Genomic DNA, 21,671 nt, shown 5'->3' with positions numbered 1-21,671 from the left:
GATTTGGGGGTTTTTGATTAGTGATTGATTTCATAGGCACGCAAGTTTCAAGTTGCAAGCTTCTTTTGATAACTTCTTGTAAGGTTGAGGGTGAGAAAGCCTTAACCAAACCCTTAACAGAATCTTCTAAACCATCAAGAAAAAGATAAACAATCCTCTTTTCACTCATATCAAGTACCATAACAGCCACTTTTTGAAATTCTTCTATATACTCATTAACTGATTTGGTTTGCTTCAACTTTGACAATTCTTTAAAGTACTCTTCATCATCCTTAAAGTCAAATCTATCTATCACTCTTTGACTGAAATCTTTAAATGTAGTTACCTGATTGTGACCTTGAGTAGTCATTCCATGATACCACCAATCATAGGCTGCATCTTCCAAGTGTAGACTTGCAAATTGAACAGCATCAATCTCTTTCATGGGGTTAAGTGTGAAGAAAGTTTGTAATTTTTGTAGCCATGCTCTAGCTGAAATTTTATTTGTTCCATCAAAAGTAGATACTGTAAACTTGCTTATTTTATTTTTGAGCTCTCTTCCACTTGTGTCATGCTCTCTCCTGTTCTCTTTCTTGGGCATCAAAGTGTTCATTATATCCACATATTCTCTAAAAGGAACTGAACTACGAAAGTCATCATCTAAGCCATTATAAGTAGCTCTTAATGTAATCAAGTTACCTGTAACCTCTTCCACTGGATTAATGGTTGGATTTGGTATTGGTGGCTCATCTGTAGGCAAGAAAATAGTTTTTGTTGATTTAGATGGTGTGGATCTCCCATTTCTTGACTCCTCTGAAGTGCTCCCTTTCTCATTAATAGATGCAACTCCTTGTAATTTTTCTGTCAATATTTGCAAAGCCTCTCTAGTTTCCGCCAAACCATCCACTGTTTGCTTCTGAGTATTTTGGATGTCTTGGAAGAATTTCTTTTCCATCTCATCTGGATCAGCCATACTTTTTTCTTCCTTGGATTTTGTACTTTTGCTTTCAATTGGGGGTTTGTTCAAAATTTCTTTATTCTTTTCTCGCTGCAAATATCTTTTTTCTCTTTCACTTAGTTGCATGTGATCATAAATTTTGACATGTAACTAATTAGAAGCAACATGCAACCATAAAATATGACATGCAAGATCTGGGTAGTTGTCAAAACTGACATGCAAGATCTGGGTAGTTATTAAAACTGACATGCAACTTCTACAAACCCTCAGGCTGGCAAGATCATGGCTCTGATACCACTGAAATGTCCCTTTATTGATTTTACATGGTATTTCCAGCCTCAAATCAGATCTTTAAAATCAAACAACCAATATTACAAAGATCTACCAATTTCCCAATAAAACCCAAATCGGGTATGTCCAAATTAGTGCCAAAAAACTTCACAACTTCACAAATTACTAATAAATCTGAGAATGGACATTTTTACAGAAATTTCAGTAGCATAACAGCCTACAAAATTAAATTTCTAGATTTGTATAGCCTTTACACAAAAGCTCACAAATGTAGGACAAAACTATGCTCAATCGGGCTCCCGAAATTAACACACAATGCCCGAAAACACCACAAAAACACTCATAAACTATCTCAGAAGTTTAATCACGACCCAATACATATATTTAGCTATATTTTAACATCTTAAACTCTAAAATACAATAGCAACCCAAACTGATATGAAACACTCAACTGAAAACACCAAACTCAAACCAAAAACAACCCCGAAAACCCACAAATCGGCACTATTCAGCACAAAGGCAAACTCTGTATGAGCATGCACATGGAATGGCTTCAAACTCCTGTCTTTAGCCTTCCTAGAAACCTGTAAACTCCCATTCTTGGGTCTCCTTCTCCACAGGTTTGGCAGCCTCTGAAGAACAACAAGAAAATTAGCAAAAATCAAGTTTTGGAATGAGCCCAAAATGCCTCCAAACCCCTTTAAAAGAGGGCATAACCCTAACTCACGTCCAAGAGGGGTTAATAAAATATAATTTAATAATAATTTTTATTTATTAGTCCATTGGTTTCCAAAGATTAGCCCCTTTTTCTGAAACTTCACCTTTTTGGAGCCTGCCTGCCTTAGCAAAGTTTTTTTTTTTAAATTATTTGAATAGGGGACATGACATTGATATCATCAAACTTGGTGTAGCTTAGGGAAGATGCAATCTCCAACATTACTTTATTGTGCTCTTTCTTCTTTTTTAGATTTTTGGTAGTAGGGACTCCAACAAGGTCAACATGCTCAACAAAAATGGTAGATTGTGTTTAGTCTCCAAGTCCTCCTAGATTTAGCTTCATCAAAATTTTCCATGTAGGAAATTTCTCCTTGTTAAGCTTGAATGCCTCTTTTTTGGGCATTGTGGTCTTTAGCTTGTAGTACCTTCAAACTATTCCTCACAAGCAACCAATGCTCTAATACAAATTAATACTTTAGAATAAATGAGATGGGGTTGAATTAGTTATCTAAGGTCCAAATGTCCCAAGAAAACTTTTTAGCACTTAGCAAAACTCATACATATATATATCCTTATCATGTAAGTCATTGATCTAGGTTAGAATCACTTTGCAGAAATGTAATCATTAAACACTACAAAATCATTCACAAATTTTGACACAAGTATTTTATGCAGAAACCCAATTTGGGAAAAACCACTAGTAACATGCTACTAATTCTCACTTTTTGAAGTGATGCCCTGTGAAAGGCCAACCCTATTTAAGGTTATAATACACATTGTTAAATGTGACCTAGTTAAAGGATTTTAATCACCCTATTAAGAGTGAGCCTAGTTAGAGGACTTTATAGCATTCCATTAGAATGTCACCCAATTAAAGGATTTACAAATGATTGTTATGTCAACCTTAATCCAAAGGATTTATCCTAAACTAATACAATGATTAGAAAGTAACAGTAAGACTTGATTGAATAAAAAATCACAACTCACTTGTAGATTAAAAATCTCTATTTTAGTCCTCCATCCTACTTGGCTTTCACACATCACCTCTTATAGCTTATTCACCCTTCAAGAATCCTCTCTTTGCATGCCAATTGCAAAATCTATTATCTAGCCACCATATAAAGTAATACCCTAGACTCCTTGTCTTCTTTGGGTTCTCACACATGCCAACTATTGCTTCAAGCTTTGTATCCCCTTATAAGATAATTTAGGTCTTTTGTCGCTCAATAACAAACTCCCATTTTAGGATTAGGTTAGATTCATCGAATCCTCCCTATTTTCCATTTTGTTCCCTCTAAAAACTTCTTCTACAATCCACTTTGAATTCAACTCAAAATGGTTTATCTTGAATTGTGTGCCTCCAGTTCATCAAGCTCATCTTCCACATGCTTCACACAATCCAATAAATCAACTTGTTTAGCTCAAACTCAGTGAATCTGTGATTAAACTCATAATGTTGTCAATCGACATCAACTAACCTCTAATGCTTGACACATACTATGTTGCTCGACATCCACTAAAATTCACTCGGCATATACTAACTTATATTGTCACTTGGCATATACTAAAATCAATCAGCATACACTACATCTTCACTTTTCTCAACACTAATTGATTTTCTGCTTAGCTTGAACTAACATCACTCGACTCCAATTGATCACTTGGTCAAGCTTAATAGGCACAATTTGTATTCCTTGTTCTTCAAAACTTTTCCAGTGTATCCATCAACTTTAGCCCCACGTAGATAAACAATACATCATAACATCCATGTCTTGCTTGGTCTTAGTACTCATTTTATACACCAAATAACTCAACCTTTCCTCTAGGTGCTCTTGTTATCTCATCTTATCAAATCTTCTTCATCAATCAAACAAATGACAGCGTTCAGAAAAAATAAGCAATTATCTCACCAATAAGTAGTAGGTTTTAAATCATCAACAATATAATGATTATTCCAAATTTTATTTAGTAAACAACCTTGTTTTCAATAGTATTCTCTTTCACACAAAGAGTTCAAATACATTCATTTTTTAAGGAAATTTCTTAGATATTGTGAACAACTACAATTTTTTAGGGATCAATTTCCAAAAAAACTCAATTAGGAAATGTATAGAGCAAAGATAGTTCAAGGGGAGTATAAAGTGTTGTACTTCTTATTGAATAAATGTAGGAATGTTAATTTGTGAGAATGAAATACCAAGAAAGTTTTGTTTGGTTTTTTGATTACATCAATGATCATTTATGGGTATGCAATATGGAGCAATAACATTTTAGATAAAAATGGAGACAAGTAGAAAGGATTCAGAAGCATCTCCTCATCAAAAAACTCAAAATTAAACAACAAAAACTTATTAGATCTTATTAAAGGAAACATGTACCTTCCCACTTGAAGCTTTGACAAAGATCCAGAGTATTGAGTTATGTAAAGAAAACTCAACACAAAGAATGTCATTAGTACCATTCTAAGTTAGTTACAAAGGAAAGCCTAGAGAAAATAAAGAATATGTGGATGAAGTAAAATAACAAATGAATGAAAAAAAATGGGATGTTAATATTTAAGGGGATCTAGTTAGCCATGAGGAAATGAAAAAGTTTATCTAGGAAAAAAATAGAAATTCCATATGGTAAAATAAAAATGAATGAAATAGAGAATCCAACCCCACAACTAATCATGAACAAAATAATTTATAGGAACAAATTTTAAATGAAAAGAAAAAATTATTATAACCCAACCTAGAACTAGCTCTCACCATTTAAGGTGCAAATCAAGTAGATGGTTGAGACTAAAAGAAGAGTGAGAAAACATGACATGCCTATCAACTTAAACTACTTATTTGAAAAAAATCATTTAGGAAAAACTACAAGCTTGATTATCAAAATAAGCTATGGAAAACATATTAAACTAAGGGTTTACAACAAGATTATAATTCTTAACATCTTATTTGGGTGTTTTTGTTATTTACGGGTCCCATAGGCAACTTTGGCCTCATTAATGTTATTAAAATATTTCATTCATTCATTCATTATACCCAGTACAATCACTCCATTAGAGTCATATTCCCCCCTTACACATGCATTCCTTAGTCTCATCAAGAACCCACCCTTATGTCTGTAATCACCCAAAAATGGTCATCTAAACCATAAGCCCCCTTTCTATATTTTAATATATGATCACATCTTATGCTTAATAAATTTTGCATATTTTATCAATCATTTATCTTTGATCAAATCATCAATTTATTATTTATTCTATTGTACCCTATGGTTTGGCCATCATATCTTAAGTCTTATTTGATTAGAAGAACTTGTCCCCTTTAAATTAAATGAAATCCCCAAATCTCACTTTAATTCTTATGTACATAGATTAAATACATTTTTTGAAATTAAAAATAAAAGAAAAAGGTATTTTGTCTACACATGTGAAGGTACACTTTTCAAGGTAGGTGGAATCTCTTTTCTCCTCCACACATCTTTTTCCTCTTAAACACTATGATTGATCATGCGACTTTGGATTCTTGTGCACCTAAGTAACTTGAGATTGATTCTTCACTGTCAGATTGTTCCTCTTAGTCCCTACCATCTATTTCTCTTTAAAAGGAGGCTCTCTCCTTGCTATCTCATATCTCATTCTTGAACTCTAATGTTATGCTATCATTTTGTCTACTTGCACTCTTGAGAACATTTGCACTCACTTTTCTTTCCTTGCATTTTATCTTAATTTCATTCTTAGCTTAGATTTCCTTTATGCATTAACTTGACTCACATAGTCTAATTAGGAGGTTTTATAACTCTCATTATTGTTAGTTTGATCCTTCATTTATATTTCTTAGCTTAAATCTTGCATTTCACTTGGTTTTAGCTAGTATTTTGCATTGTATATTTGTGATTCTTGGATATTGGAACTCTTGATTCTATTCCTTGAATCTTCCATTCTATGGTGAAACTTGTTAGGGTTGACTAATTAGGTTCTTTTGAGAGCCGCCATACCATCTTGAATCCATGCACATCATAGATAGGAAGCTATAAGCCACCTCTTGGGATTCTTTTTATCATGGGTTCTCTCAAATATAATGGTCTATATAAGTGTGACATCTTTTTACACACTTTTTTTTGAGCCCACCATGGGGGTAGACTCTAAGGTTTAGCTATATTTTTCTTATTTTTGTCATATTTTGTTGTTGTAGGGTTCTTCCTTCATCTTGCAAGTAGAGATTTTGTAGAACACTTGTCAACATTTGGGTACAATATTCTATGGAACTATAGTATGACACTTTGCCAATTCTAGAATATTGCACTACTTCTCTATGGTGTATCATATTGGCCCTCTATAGTATATTGACTCGATGTATTATCCTATGTCATTCTGGATTGTTCTGTCATCCTACTTCACTAGGGTATATTGCACGGTTTACTAGTAGACTATGAATTATTGTCCAGATTGAACTTCTTACACAGTCCAACTTTAGGGGTCTATTTTGCATTTAGAAGCTTTTATTTTGGATTTTCTAGTCTTTTAACATTGGTTTTACAAGTTTTTCTTTTAGTTTTCAAGATCTTTTGATGCCCTAACCTTATGGTTGTATAGGGGCTTGCTTTCCTTTGCTAAGGGGAAAATTGCATAAAAAGGGATACTAATACTTGTTTTTAGGGCTACCCAAGTACAAAAACAAAAACATTTCATTGTTTATTTTCTTATTATTGTGTTTGTTGTTGGTTACTTCATTTTCACTAGGAACCTAAAACTCACAAGTAATCATTGTTGGTAGGAGAGTATGATCTTTGCCCTTGTGAAAAATCAAAAATCTTGACCCTTGATTGAATCAAGAAAGTGAGTGGGATATTTCACTCTTTAGTGATTTTAATTAATCTTCTTGGTGCGTCTTGAAGAAGCATTTGGAGTTTGAGAGTTATGATCTTCCTCCTTTGAGGACCTTGAAATGATCTTTCTTATTTTTTGGATTCATTTTGTTTGAATCTCCTAGTGAGATTTATTCCTTCTAGAGGACCTTTTAGTGGTAAAAAGATACCAAAAGGAACAACCCAAGTGGGAACAAGTGAACTTGGCCAATCCAACCCATTACAAGGCACTAAAAAAAGGTGACCTTGGGGGACATAGAACTTCTATCCATTTAGTGAGAGTACTTGTGGTATCATGATCATGAGAAAATCATTGGGTGGATATGCTTAAGGAAATCTTGTGATTGTGAGGCCTTTATTCCATATTGGATGCAAGAGGGGTGTTATGAACATAATCCTTACTAAGTACCATAGGTTAGAAGCTATCCTATTTTATTGCTCAATATCTTGGTGCAACGATTGATCATAGTGGACTACCTATATCACCCCAAGATTTTACACTCACCCTATGTATTCTTTTAGATGTGGGTAAGGCATCTATGAAAAAGTTGATATCTATTATGGGAAACCACTTTGTGTGAGGTGAAAGAGCATCAAGCTTAGGCCAAGTTGATAAGTATTGTATTATGGCCTTAGGTAGATCTTGCTTCATGTGTTTTTAATGTGTTGGATGAATAGAAATTTATTTATCATACACAAATGATAGTTTCATAGGATTATACATTGCAAACTTCACAAGTGATTGTATTGGCAAGGTTTCTTTGTCCCTTGTCCAGTTGTTTGAAGGTGAGTGTTTGTGTCACAATTTCTTATTTGAACTTGATGTTAAAATCAATTTTGTTGTCAAAAATTATATTTTAACATTGCTAAAATTTTCACTTTAGATCACTTGGTCAAAAAATATATCATTAGCATAATTTAAGGAAAAATAGTCATTTTTTGTTGTCATCAATAAAGTGTCATCTATATAAACCTAAGAAATATCGTATGACCATGTCAACTATTGTACTGTCTTTTTAAGGTCTGTCGCATTGACTTGCTATAAAATATCATACCCATGTTGTCCAATATATCATACTTATTTGGACTATTATCATGTCTTACTATAAAATGTCATAAGAAACTAGTTGTTGTCCTTCTGTCACCAAGTTCTTGATCTTAGTTGGTCTCTAATTCAAATATATTCCTAACTATTATAGGAATCATTTTCTTGATCCTCTTCCATCTCTTGGTCTAAAACTTGAATTTAGGGTGTTGTTATTGATTGAAATGGTTACCTTGATCTCTTGACTACACTCTTTGATTGGGAAAGTTCCTCAATTTTCTATTTATCTATGGCTTTGATATTATCTCTTGACTGGAGTCCAAAGTGTCATAACTGGGGTATTCTCCCATAGCTTGAACATATTTCTTGACAAATCACTTTGATCTATCTCTACCATCTTAGAAAGTGAACTCTTTTCTTTTTTATTTTGGACATCAAGTTATCTTGTGTCACCTTTCAACTTCTTCTAGTCTTCTTCATGCTTGACTTCTTCGTCTAAACCATGGGCTTCAAATCTTGTGCTAATAAACCTCAACTAAGTCTTGATGATATGAAAATCCTTGATGATCTTAAGAAGTTCAAATCTCTATATGCTAAATACAAAGAGTTGGAAGTGACAAATGATCCCACTTACCTTAGTCTCACTAAGCACATGGTAGAAATATAGTCTGATCTTGAAAAGAGGGTAAATGAGAGAATAGAACCATCACATGAGTTTCCCTCAAATTATTCATATGTACATAATCCTCCTCCAAGTTCTCATTCCTCTTCCTCCCCTAAGTCTAAATTATCTACATCTTTAAACAACTTTAGGCATTTTAGAGAGAAATAAATCAATATTACCTTTTATCAAGAGCCTATGTCCCAATTTCATGATGAGCCTATCTTTGACCAATACAATGAAGAAATGGATGTGTTCTATGAACTTGAGGAACAACAAGAACCTAGTAATACCTTTTAGAGGACTTTTTCTCCTTTGAGATATTATAAAGACACAATTTTGCAAAGACTTCTTGACATCAAGCTCATCACATTGCCTAAACCTAGCTCATATGAAAACCTATTCTTGGAAATATATCATACTTATAATCAGTAAAATGAACATAGAACTTCAATTTTCATGGAATTAAAACATAAAATACAAGATCTCATTAATCATGGGTTAGTTGTTGTTGGAACCTAAAGACTCATGTAATGAGTACACTTCTCTTGAGAAAGATCAAATTGTTAAACCTATGTCTAGTGATGGTCCCTTTGTAGAGTCTAGTTCTTCAAACACCTATGAGTATCCTAAAACATTAAAGATATCCAACATGTCTCCATCCAAAAATGAACCTGATGCTTTTTTTATTGACTATGTGTACCCTCAAGAGCTGCCTCTAAAAGAAACTCAACCTAATCCACATTTGGTTGTAAACCTTTTCAATGCTACTAAGAGTAAATATCCTAAGCCTTCATGTGATGCTATGCCAATTATGCCTACTCCAAATGATCATACATTCCCTCTTCAAGATCCTATCATGAAAACCCAAGATTTTTCCTTTTCTGTAGAAGTGGCTTCATGTTAAGAGGACTCCCAAAAAAAATGAAGAAAATAATATAAAAAAACATCAAGATCAAGATCCATCCATACCCTTAAATCCTTCTCAAGATGTTATCCCTCCATATCAAAAAACAACCTATTCCTTTGTGTCCTACCTCCTATCCATCTCCCAAGAAAGCTAAAGATACCATTTCGACCATTTTTACTAAGATAATTGGAATTAAAGAGAAATTTTCTCTTCTTATGATGTCTAAAGCTACTTTTCAAGATCAAAGTATCATCTCATTCACTTCTAGTACTTCTTCATATCTACCTCATAAATATGTCATTCTTCATAAGACTTTGCATAATAATAAATATCCTCAAGCTTCAAGTTATCCTATCAAAGATATTTATCCTATCAAAGTTACGTATGACTCTATTGGTAGCCTTGTCCATGTTGCTCACTCTAAAGATGTTGATATCCCTATCCATTATTCATTTGTATCTTCTTAATATATCCTTGGTACTTACCCATTAAAGCTAAAACCTTCAAATATTCCATCTATATTGGTTCCTTAAATCATAGTATCGCCTATACCTTTCACCCTTATCTCATTGTCTACTTCCTCTTCTAGACCTCAAGATCAACAAAGACACACATCCTTAATGAATTCTCATCCACTCATCCATCCAAACCTTCCATATCAGTCTTACTCATCCACAAATCCCAACTCTTTTGGAAGAAATTTGGATGTATAACATAATAATAAACACAAGAATCCATTTACAAATGAAGATCAATATTTCCTATCTAATCAACATGTGAATACAAAGAGAAAATAAATATTCAAGAGACCACAAATGCCCACTAACCAAAGAGTGAAGTCAAAGAAAATATGGATTCATAAATCCATCATTGAAGAAATATGTTCTAAAGCATCCAAAGGAAAAGAAAACTCAAAAGATGTATGAATTTGCAAGTCTCTTTTTTAAGTCTTGAATCTTGAAAATAAATCAAAGTTGACATTCAAGCTTCCAAAGGCTCCCACTCCATCTTCTTCTAAACATCTTCCTCAAAAACTTACAAATTCTTCCACTCCATCTTCCAAAAATATCCTACTACATCATACATCAAAAACTCAAGCTATTTCCTCTAGTATAACTCTATCATTACATCACCCTTCATGGTGTGTGCTAATGTTGATCTTGCCCACTTTCTCGCCTATCCTTATGCAATCATTTCAAACCTACACTTACCAACTATCTGTCCTCCTTCTATCCCTCAAAAAAATAAAACCTTATCCTCTATATACCTTCTCTATCAACTCGCTTCCATCACCCTCTCAAAATCTTTAGGCATACCTTTTAATGGCCTTAGCTTATCATGACATATCCTTCCAAACAAGCATTAGCTATAGAGAAAAAGGCTTGATCTCTTCACAAAAATCCAAAAAACTAAAAAAGTGCCTTGATGAAAACTTAGTAAATAGAAACCTTGGTAGTAAAAGTAAAGAGAACTAAATTCTTCCTATGGTGAAAACCACTTCTTGTGGTACCTTCTATAGGTACCATAATGAAAACCTAACAAACAAGCAACATGTGTAATTGTTCCATAATCCAACATTTCCCTCTTTCACCTTTGATCTTGACAATGATGATATATCCTTGAGTATTTACTATCTTATTTATTACCTTACCTTATCATTATCTTTCTTATCCAAAATCATTCACTCATAGCCTCTATAACAAGCTTCATCCTTAGCATTTTATCTTTGTCATTGTCTTATCCAATTTACCCCTTTCTCTTAATCAAAAAAAGAAGAAGAAATATGATTCTTAGAAGCCCCTTGACATGTCCACTCTTCTTTTGGGCTACATGATTTTAAGAAATCATGTCATTATCCTATATATGTTATCTAGCACATTGACTTCCATTGGTTATCAAAAACATGCTTCATATGACTATTTTACACTTCCCCTAGCTTGAGAAATCTTGAGAGATGGCTGTTGAGGATCACATTCATGTTGCTTCATGCATTATTGCCTACTCATCTTATCCACTAGCTAGCTAATCCATCATGCCCTACACCTTTCTATACACTAGGACAAAACAATGCAATCTTTCTAAATGATTCTAAAAAATCAAAAAAATCAAATATGGGACCCTGAAAAAATCGTAAAAAGCATAAAATGTCCTAAAAAATGATCATCTTAAGGAAAACTTAGCAATAGGTGCTTTGATGTATCACCAATTTTTTTTCTCAAACATACAAAAGAAATCTAAAAATTCATGGAAAATAAATATTATTCCAAGTGGTAAAAATATAGAAATGTGTGTTACTTGAGGCCAATGCATCTCTATCTATTAGCTCATGATTTTGAAACTTGGGCATTTCACCTGGTCTTACTTTCTTACCTTTTGGTTTGAATTGATCTTTATATAGGTCTAGGGATCATGAACTATGTCAACTTTGGTCTCTTGGATGTGTTAGTCTTTAGGGATACAACACAAACAATGTTTCTCAACACTTTCCTTAACACTTAGGGCCCGTTTGGCTGTGGGAATAGGAATATGTATTTTGGAATACATATTCTAGAATATAAAATGGGGCTATGTATTCCTATTCTCTATTTGGTTTAGCCAATATTTGATGGGCATTCGTAGACCTCAAAATTTATGTTTTCTAAAATTTAAAAAAATGGAATAGGAATACGTATTCCAATTACACCTATTTTGGTGGAATTGAAAAACCCCATTTTTGGGCCAAAAATGGAATACGTATTCCATTTTTACTTCATATTCCAATTCCATTTTGGTGCATCCAAACAAGGAATTCAAAAATTTTGGAATTTACATATGCCTATTCCGCTTGTATTCCGCTTGCCAAATGGGCCCTTCGTGTCTTTTAGTTTGCACCTTGTTATCGATATTGGGTCATGATATTTCTCACTTGTAAACATGAGTCCTAGAGAGTCAACATTTTCTCTATCCTTTTTCTCTTTAACAACATGCTTAAAATAAAACCAACTGAGACATGCTTGAACTATTTCTTTGTATGTTGCTTATGCTTATTTTTTATGAGTGTTCCCTCCTTAGGCTCTCCAAGATGTCACTAAACTAGAGGATTGGGAGCATGGGAAATCTTTTTTTTTCTCTTCTTCTTGTGGGTGTAAGTTTGATGATCCTAAGTATCTCTTGCTTTGACCCTTGGGGGCATAAGGCATCTTTTCTTTTGTCTTCTTCTTGTGGGTGTAGGTTTGATGATCCTAAGTGTCTCTTTCTTTGACCCCTTATAAATTTAGGATATTTGAGGCATCATCCTTTTCTATTACATTGTATTTTCTCATATAAGATTGCACTAATGGTTATCTTTCCCTTTTTGCCTTGGTATAGGTCTAAAATTGCAAAATTAAACTCTGCCAACAAGTCATCTTTACCTTTATGTCTTTAAGGATTATGTTAGGTCCCCACATTTTGGCTCGATGATAAAAATAAGGACCTACTTAATCAACCCTTGCAATTGCACTTTTTCATCTTTATATTAGTTGATATTTAGGGTTTTATTCTAGTTTGCATATGAGTGAGGAGAGAGTCTCCTTCATCTTTCATAGACATGTCAGTCAACTATTTTTATCTCCTTTATTCTTCTTCATCATGTATTCATCACATCTCCTATATTTTTCTCATTGACTTTTTTTTTTCCTATCATCAAAAGGAGTTAATCTTATCATCATATATATCTATCCTTTTGGACCCTTGTATATCCTTTTTAAATGTAATTTTTAAAGTCTTAGATTTCTTCAAAAAATTAAGCCATTACCTAATTTTTATGTCCTAGATCAATTTTTGGGATTGAAATTGGAATCCAAATTCATCTTTCTTGTCAAAATTGTAATTCAAAAATCTAGTTCTTCTGTGCAGTTTGACTTTTTGAGGCTTAATCTTTGAATCTTTTTGAGGAAATGATCATATCTTCCTCCTAAATCATTTTCATCTTTCTTGTCACCATTTCCCTTTATCTTTCATTCTTATTTCATAATAATTCTTCTTGCTTTAACCTGATTCTTATGCCTAATGTTTCTTGGTCAGACTTAAGTTGAGGTAGCTAGGTGGTCAAAACCTGGTTCTTAATATTAAGTTTATTATCTATTATTATGCACCTTTTCTTAGCTTGATTTGATCATATCCATCCTGCTTTTGTATCTTCTTCACATTATTTCAATTTTAATCCTAAGGGGCTAGGAATATCCTATAAATCTTTCAAGGCTACAAATTGATTTTGTTGTATCTATCTATCTTGTTACTTCATTCTAGGGCATGGTCTTAATCTATCTATATTACTGCTTCATTCTAGGGTAGAATCTTTGATCTAGTTATCTTAAACATTTTAATACTTATCATTATGGGTCTTGAAATGTCTTGAGCTATTTGTTTTGGATGTATCCATGCATACCTTGTTGTTTATGGGTCCTAATTCATCTTGATCTATCTCTATGTGCTTTGCTCAATCAGGTTCAAAGTCATATCTCTTATCTATTAGCTATCTTGACATCATCATTCTTTGAATTAATGTATTCATAGACTTCTCACACATTGGTCAAAGAGGGGAAAATGTAATCACCCAAAAATGGTCATCTAAACCATGAGCCCCCTTTATGTATTTTAATCTATAATCACATCCTATGCTTAGTCAATTTTCCATATTTTACCAATCATTTATCTTTAATCAAATCATCAATTTATTATTTATTCTATTTTACCCTATGGTTTGGCCATCATATCCTAGATCGTACTTAATTAAAAGAATTTATCCCCTTTTAATTAAATAAAATCCCCAAATCCTAATTTAATTCATATGTGCACACATTAAATATATTTCCTAATTTAAAAATAAAAGAAAAAAGGTATTTTGTCTACACATGTGAAGGCACACTTTTCAAGGTGGGTGGAATCTCCCTTCTCCACCATATATCATTTGTTATGAAGGAGCATCATGGGTGTAAGGGCAATCTTACATCACCCAAAAAATAATTCTATTTCCAAGTTTCCAGTTTTTGTGTTTTTGATAAAGGATATTCCTATACAAGGCTGTTATTTGTGGGATCTTCTTAGTTTTGGTAAGTTGGTATTATGTGCTTAGATTGTTCTGATATCATATATGGAGGTTCATCCTTAACATATCAGCCTGATGGGTGAGTTTTGTTGTCATATCATATGTATTGGTGCAGTTATTGCAAGTTTTTAGTATTAATTTTTGGATGTATTGGTACAATTCTTGGAGGATTGGTCTCTTTTTGGATCTCTCTCTAAACTCTGATAGTTTGGGAAGCTAGATGCTTGTTTTTGACCCTTTTGTTAACTACTAACAGCATGAGAAACCCAATCTTGATCTCATAAGGACACATGCATCCTTATGCCTAGATTGCTTTTTGATTCTTCTTTTTGAGAAATGGAGTTCCCTTTAAGTTTAATCCCTCGATGGACTGACTAGCATACCACACACACTTGCTAGACCATTTGGCTCATCTTTAATGGGTTGACTAGCATATCTTACAAACTTGGTAGACTATTCAACACTATCCCCATTTACTGAGACATTTTCCCTTGGTTCTTCTCTTGTTCATTTTCCTTGTGTGGTTTGCAATAAGGTGTACAAACCTTATTGGGAAAGTAACTACACCCCTTTGTTTTGTAGTGCTAATTGGTCATATCCTCTTAGACCATGTTGACATGGTCTTGGACTAGGTTGACCTAGTCCCTGACAATTCTAGATCTCAGAGCTTGAAATTCCTTGAGGGTTTAATTAGTTTATGACTTTTATCTCGTTGTCCTATATGATTTTCTTGCTCAAAAACCCATATATAAAGAGACTTGGAGGATTCGTTTTCATATATTTCAAGCATCTCATTCCATATTTCATCTCAAGTAATTAAATATCTTTCTCTCTAGTGAATATTTTAGCCTTTTACATTGAGGGAGCTCAAACATTCAAGCATTCAAGCAAGGAGAATTCTATCTAGAATTGGAGAATTAATTGTGAGTGTTTCCTCTTCTAGACCTAGTGTATTGTTGGCAATCAAGGGAGGAAATCCACATTGAAGAATTCATCCTCTTCATTAATGCATATCCATATCCATGGCACCATGACAAAGTTTTGATAGATCTATTACAAAGTGTGGAGATATCCTACATTCCTAAATCAAGATCTACATTACATACTCACGAGCAAGGTTGGGAGTGAAAAGAATTCTAGATATGGAACCTACAATTTGGAAGCTTTCTGGAGCCATCATTTTTGGAGCCATGGACTATGTCAACCTAGTTGTAGGATGTCCTTCCAAGTCGATGTAGTCCTATAGTCTTAGATTCCAGGGAGTTTTATGGGTTTTATTCCTTTCATCATTGCATTCCAAGATCCATAAGCAAAAGTTCAAAAAATAATTAGATCCAAAAGTTCTTAATCATACATACATATTCCTCTAATCATTTCAACGTGAAATTTTTTCATTTCATTTCATATCTTTACCCTAGATTTGCATCTTAATTGGGATGATTATATTCACATAGCACCTAGGTTTACATTTATTATGCAAATAGTTCAATTTCATAGTCACATTATCCTATCAAAGGGCCTAAGAGAGTGTATTTATTTGTATTTCATTCCTTTTTTACAACCTAGATTTAGTATTATTACCCTTCTCCCTTTGGGTCATAGCTAATATAATTTGGATCATAAGTGAATCATACTTAGAAATTCCCCTCTTTTCCTCACATATACATATTTTAATGGCTCATGGTCTCATGAAGTGGAAGTCTACATCCTATTAAAGTGGTTCCATTTTACCATTGAACACTTGTCATAAGAGATGAAAGTGAGGATATAGAAGAAGAAGAAGAAGAAAATGTTGAAGAAGAGGTAGTTTTGAACGCAAAAGAAGAGAGGCTTTTTAGGGCCATTTCCAAGATTGGAAAAGACCTAAGTTTGTGGTTCCCGCATTTTTTAGAAATCATAACCCAAAGGAATTGATTGATTGGATCAATGAATTAGAGGAATAATTTAAGTATGAAGATATTGAAGATTTAGATAGGGTCAATTTTGCAAAGGCCAAGCAGAAGGGTCATGCAAATATCTGTTATTAGGAGATTCAATTGGAGCAAAATGGAAGAGGCAAGGAAAAAATCACAAGATGGGACTAGATGATAGCTTAATAGAAATGAAAATTCATTCATGTGGATTATGACCTTGATCTTCTAAAAAAGATGAAAGGGTTGAAGCAAGTGGGAAGATCTATTCAGGAGTATGTCAGAGAGTTCTACCAAGCTTTCATTAGAACTGGGCATATATAAGTTGATAAGGATAAAGTTGCTTTTTATCTTAATGGGTTGAGGCCAATCATGTAGGAGGATATGAGTCTAGTTTGAATGACTTCTATTTAGGAGGCATACCATTTTTCCCTAAGAGTTGAGGAAAAGCATAATAAGAAGTTTGATAACAAGAATAGAGGAAGAGGTCATAGTGGAAGATCTGGTGGATAGTCTTATGGAGACTAAAATGATGATGAAGAACAAGGATAAGGATAGTAGTAGTAGTCAAAACTAGAGGGGAAACAATTCCAATCATGTCCATGATTAAAATAATAGAGATCAAAGAGGATGAGAAAGAGAGAAAGGATAAAGAAGAAGAGGTTTCCACAGAAATTGTTTTCACTATGGAGAAGAAGGGTATAGAGCATTTGAATATTCCCAATGCCATGGAAGGACAAGTAGAAGAATGGAAGGTTAGACCAAAGTTTCACATGTTGATGAAGATGCCAAATTATCACATTCTAGAGATGTTGAAAGAGGAGAAAAGCTAGTCAATAGAAGAGTCATGTTGAGTGGTGAGAATGAACTTGATCAAAGGGGGAGCTTGTTTCTCACCAGGTGCAAAAGTGAAGACAAGTGTTGTGATGTGATCATTGATGGGAGAAGCACATATAATCTAGTGTCAGAAAAGATAGCCATGAAGTTAAATATCAAGAGGTAGATACACACACACACATACTGTATTTCTTGGGTGTAGGATAACTACAAGGTCATTGTCAATGAGCAATGCTTACTAAAGTTCAAGATTGGAAACTAAAAGGATGAGGTGTTGTGTGATATCATACCTATGGACATATGTCATATGTTTCTAGGTAGGTCATGATAGTATGACAAACATGTTGTACATGATGGGTGTGCAAATACCTACACTCTTAACAAAGGATGGAGTGAGACATAAGTTGAAGCCATTAAAGAAAAAAGAAGAGAAGGTATGTAGTGTTGCCATAATATATTTTGTTGATAGAAAGGATTTTCTCAAGGATATGATGTGTAAGCATATGTGTTTTGTTGTAATTCCAAAAGATGGTAAAGAAGAAGCAAAGGAGGTACTTGTAGAAGTTGCAGATTTGTTGGAATATTTTTGAGATATTGTGTTAGATAATGTACCTAATGAATTACCCCCAGTGACAAAGATCAATAAATAGATTCACTTGATTCTAGGATCCAATTTTCCAAATAAGGTAGTGCATAGAATGCCACCAATAAAAAGTGAGAAGTTGAGAAAACAAGTGCATGAGTTGTTGCAGATGGAGTTGATTCGAGAGATTCTAATTCCATGTGTTGTACCAACAATATTAGCTGTTGATCTCAGATTGGTTTGACAAGTGAGTGTGAACACACTTAAGCCATTTACTTATTTCATGCCAAACTAGTAATACATTTCAAGCGTAGCATGTAAATATTAGACCATGCTAAGTTGAAATGAGTTTTGAGTCACTCATGTGCTAAGTCACTCATGTACTAAGTCACTCAAGTGTCGAGCAGATAGACCATGCCAAGTGATTCAGGAGCTGAGTAAATAGTGCATGTCGAGCATTAGAGACTTCATATGCCGAGTGACATAGTTTTGACATATTTTTTTGTAATAGCACAAACAACTATGTAAACCATTTTTTAACCAACTTAATGATAGATTATGATCTCTTGGAGATAAGGATGAATATATATTTGGATTCCCTATGCAATTGCATGCAGCCAATCAAAATATGGGAAGGTTTAAGTAGAAATATGGATGAATCTTAGCCATAGATTCATATCTAACCCTTAGCCACCTAAGTCTTCTTAAGGAAGATGAAGCCCTAAACTCTATGAGTGAGTAATCAAATTGGAGGAGTGAACAAGATAGTTTGCATGTAGAGCATTCAAGGTGACTTAGAATTAAGAGTGAATTGTAGAATAAATTAGAGAAGAATAGAGGATAGAGAAAAGGATACAACATTATGACATCTGATCATGAAGGATCAATTAGACATTGTGTAGAGGTGATCTATCATCAAGAAAGTAAGTGCCAATCAAAGGATCTATGCTAAGACATTTTAACAAGTGATTTCAATTAAATCTCTTAACAAAGTAGTCCTAACAGGTTGTATGAAATCCTTTACTAGGGTGCTTACTTAGTTGTAAGTTGAAGTCCTCTAACAAGGCATACTTCTAACAGGGTGTTGAAATCCTCTAACAAGGTGAGACCTACAAATCTTTGTAAGCCTCCAACAGGGTAGACCTTTCATAGGGTAGACCATGATTCATGGTCAAATCATTGTAACCTTCATTGGATACACTTTATTACTATAGTAGTAAATATTTGTAGATGTCATCCACCCCATTTTTACCTTCTCACTTGGAGGATTTCTAGGTAATCATATATGGTGTTATGTGTGTGATTGCTTACATGTTTACATGATTTAGATGCATATGCTTTACATGTTATTTCAGTTTACATATTGAATACATATGATGAATGAATGGTGAAAATTTTATGGGTCCAAGTTTAAACTCCTAAATCACCCACCCCCTCTTAGAAGTTTACCCTCTCCCCTTGTAATCCCAACATTAGAACCTAAGAAGAATGGAGAATTAAGGATGTGTACATATTCTTAAGCTATTAACAAGATCACAATCAAGTACAAATCTTCATTATCATGGATGGATGACATTATAGATTGTTTGAGTGGAGCTATGTTCTACAAAGATAGATATGAAAAGTGGGTACCATCATATTTGCATCAGAGAAGGAGATGAGTGGAAGACTACTTTCAAGACAAGGGACGGATTTTATGAGTGGTTAGTCATGCTTTTTGGGATAACCAATGCACTAAGAAGTTTCATGAGGCTCATAAATGAGATACTAAAGGAGTTTTTGGATAAGTTTTTCATCATTTACCTAGATGATAATTTCATCTTTAGTAAGACATTGGAGGAGGATTTGATGCACATTAGTAAGGTGTTTGAGAAATTGAGGGAGGAAAAGTTATTGATAAATTTAAATAAGTTTAGTTTTGTAAAGGAGTTTGTGTACTTGGGATTTGTAGTATCAATAGAAGGTTTGAAAATAGACCTTGAGAAAGTGAAGGCTACTCTTGAATGGTCTACTTCGAGGAGTGCAATAGAGGTAAGATCTTTTCATGGACTGACTACTTTTTGCAAAAATTTTATAAGCTAATTTATAAGTATTTGTGGACCCTTCAATGAAACAATGAGAGGGAATAGGAAATATTTTAAGTGGACCATAGGAGAAAATGTGTTTTAATATGTTGAAATAGAAAGTTACAGAGTAGCATGGTTTAGCACTTCCAAATTATAATAAGGTGTTTCAAGTAGACTATGATGCTAATAGTACTACAATAGGAGTTGTTTTGAGCCAAGAGGGTAGACCTATTGCTTATTTCAATGAGAAATTGAATGATGCCAAAAAACAAATATTATGTTTATGATCAAGAAATTTATGCTATAGTTTAGGCATTGAAGATGTGGAGACACTATCTTCTTCCCAAGGGATTTGTTTTGTATACTGATCATTAAACTCTGTAGTATTTGAACAGTCAAGGAAACTTGAATCAAAGGCATTTGAAATGGGTCAATTTTTTGTAGAGTTATGAATTTATTTTAAAACATAGGAGTGGGAAGTCTAACAAAATTGCAAATGATCTTAGTAGAAGAAAGCTTTTGCTAAAAAAGATGCAAATCGAGGTGGTTGGGTCCAAGGAACTCAAAAATTTGTATGCAAAGGAACCTAAGTTTAGTGAAGCTTGGAAGGTCTGCATAGAGCTTTTTATACTTTAAAGGAAGATGTGGTTGGATTTCATAATCCAAGATGGAGTGCTATTCAAAGGAAGTTAGTTGTGCATTCCAAGAAGTTCTACGAGAGAAAAGCTCATCAAGGAAAAGCATAGTGGATGATTGGTTGTATAGTTTGGTAGAGATAAAACCATTGCTTTGGTTGCTAAGAATTATTACTAGCCACAATTACAACAAGATGTGAAGAAATTTGTATAAAGTTGAAGAGCATGTCATATGGAAAATGAGTGAAGCAAAATACAAGTTTTTATAATTCATTTACTATACTAGAGAAGTCATGGGAGGATGTCAACATGGATTTCATTCTTGGTTTACCAAGAACCCATTGAGGGAATGATTCAATATTTGTGGTGGTTGGCATATTTTCAAAGATGACACATTTCATTCCTTGCAAGAAGACTAGTGTTAATTTTCATGTGGTGGAATTGTTTTTTAGAGAAGTGGTAAGACTACATGGTGTGCCAAAGACCATAATTTCTGATCGAGATACCAAGTTTGTTGGGTATTTCTAGTGTACATTATGGAAGAAATTGAAGATAGATTTGAACTTCAATCCATTCCATCATCTACACAATGATGGAAAAATATATTTTTGTGAACCAAAGTTTGGGGAATTTGTTGAGATGCTTCTTTGGAGATAAGCCAAAAAGTTGGGATTTTTTTTTACCATATGCAAAGTTTGCAAACAATATTTATGTCAATAGGAATACTGGTAAGTCATCATTCTATACAATACTTCTAAATTAAGGCAATTGGATAAAAGAGAGATAAGTAGTGCAAAAGCATAATATTTTTCTTAACATTTGAAGAACATCTATGAGGAGGTGAGGAGGCACATTACAAAGATGAACACACAATATGAGGTTAAAGCATATGTGAAAGAGGTATAAGGACTTTTAGATTGGGGATGAACTCATGGTTCATTTGAGGAAGGAGATATTTATAGTGGGTACATATAATAAGCTAAAAATGAAGAAGTTTGGATTGTAGAAGATAGTGAAAAATCATGATTTTGGAAATGCTCATGAAATATAGTTGCATGTTGAACTGAATATTTCACAAATGTTTAACATTTTAGATTCATCAAAATATTATGAGGGAGGTAATGGAGATGTAGTTGCAAAAGCACAGTGGAGTA

Source organism: Cupressus sempervirens, chromosome 5 (assembly GCF_028749045.1).
Source record: "Cupressus sempervirens isolate cs-2001-9-10 chromosome 5, ASM2874904v1, whole genome shotgun sequence".
Taxonomy (NCBI): domain Eukaryota; kingdom Viridiplantae; phylum Streptophyta; class Pinopsida; order Cupressales; family Cupressaceae; genus Cupressus; species Cupressus sempervirens.
The sequence above is the reverse complement of the archived record's forward strand: the minus strand, read 5'-3'. Positions refer to the sequence as shown.